The sequence below is a fragment of the Bactrocera latifrons genome, unplaced genomic scaffold (assembly GCF_001853355.1).
Source record: "Bactrocera latifrons isolate USDA-ARS-PBARC rearing strain unplaced genomic scaffold, ASM185335v1 scaffold_117, whole genome shotgun sequence".
Lineage (NCBI taxonomy): Eukaryota > Metazoa > Arthropoda > Insecta > Diptera > Tephritidae > Bactrocera > Bactrocera latifrons.
Genome location: NW_017534597.1, coordinates 17,989 through 19,145, shown reverse-complemented (window position 1 = coordinate 19,145; position 1,157 = coordinate 17,989). Strand labels below are relative to the sequence as shown.

The 1,157-nt window shown below is 33.8% G+C and overlaps 1 protein-coding gene across 1 annotated transcript in view; it reads right to left on the bottom strand.

Moving 5' to 3' along the window:
- Positions 1–1,157, bottom strand: part of LOC108977374 — a gene marked incomplete at its 5' end in the record, with an annotated part of 34,288 nt that overhangs the window by 20,557 nt on the left and 12,574 nt on the right. The window lies entirely within an intron of this gene.

Sequence of the window (1,157 nt, the reverse complement as noted above, 5' to 3'; positions counted from 1 at the left end):
TGTTGAGGATATCTTGTCAAATAAAAAAGATTTTCATACAAAAACTATATTTTTTTTGTCCAGTTTCTCACGAAATAAAAGCTTTTCACTGCCTCAGTGACACCGCCGTTAGTTTATTCCTGTGAGAATTTTCATTGTAAATGATTGCCGATAACATTTGCCAGGCTAAAAATAATTGAATTTCCCCACACGATTCGGCATTCATTTAACCGGAAATACTCAAATTAGGAAATTTCCAAATCGCCATTATTCAAGAGTGATAACTCAATGATATGCCATGGCCCGACCAGACCAGAGGCGAGCCAACGTTTATTCATGACTCGACAAGTACCAATTAAGAACGCCATTAAGGGCAATTGAAACATCAGCTTTGATTTCAAGGCCACCCTCCCCTCCAGCGTTAGCCAACTCGAGCAACAACAACAACAACACAGCTAACACAGCAAGCGACGATGTTAATCTAATCAGATAGCGCATTAATATTCAGCGTTGAGTTGAAACGATGGTTTCGACTTTTTGTTGTTGCTGTTGTTTGGGAGAATTGTTTGTTTTTAACTGCGGTGAGCCCTATGCGCTTGGGTTAGGAGGCGCTTGGTGGGCATGTTGAAATATGAAAGGGAATACATTAAGCAGTGATTACAATTACATGCATACTTTATGAGTGGATTATAACTTTTTAAGTGAAAATGATTTAGATCATTTAACGGTCGTAAAGAAGAAGAAGAAGCAGCCGTTAAGCCAAAAGTAGCTTTGTCAAGCAATTATTGAAATAATGGAGACAAATTAAGTTTGTGTGTGTGGTCAGGGCGCACGCATTTTCTCTTAAATATATATTTTTTGTGTGTTTAAGTGAGAAATGCAACCGTGGGTGGTATGTGCATGCAATGGGTGGTAAGGCTTTCAAGCGRTGAAAGAGTTATCGCTCATTTTATTTACTTTTTGATACATTTAAATTGATTTTTTAGTTATTTTTCTTTCATTTTATTATATTTTCATTTGCTAAATTGTCAAGAAGCGAACTAAATTTTTTAATTTCTATTTAGTTATTGATTTAAAAACCTTTACTTATTTGAAATATATTGTTTTTATTTATTTTATTTTATCTTTTTATAAGCTACTAAACTCAAAATAAAATTTTTTATTTATTTTAGAATTTT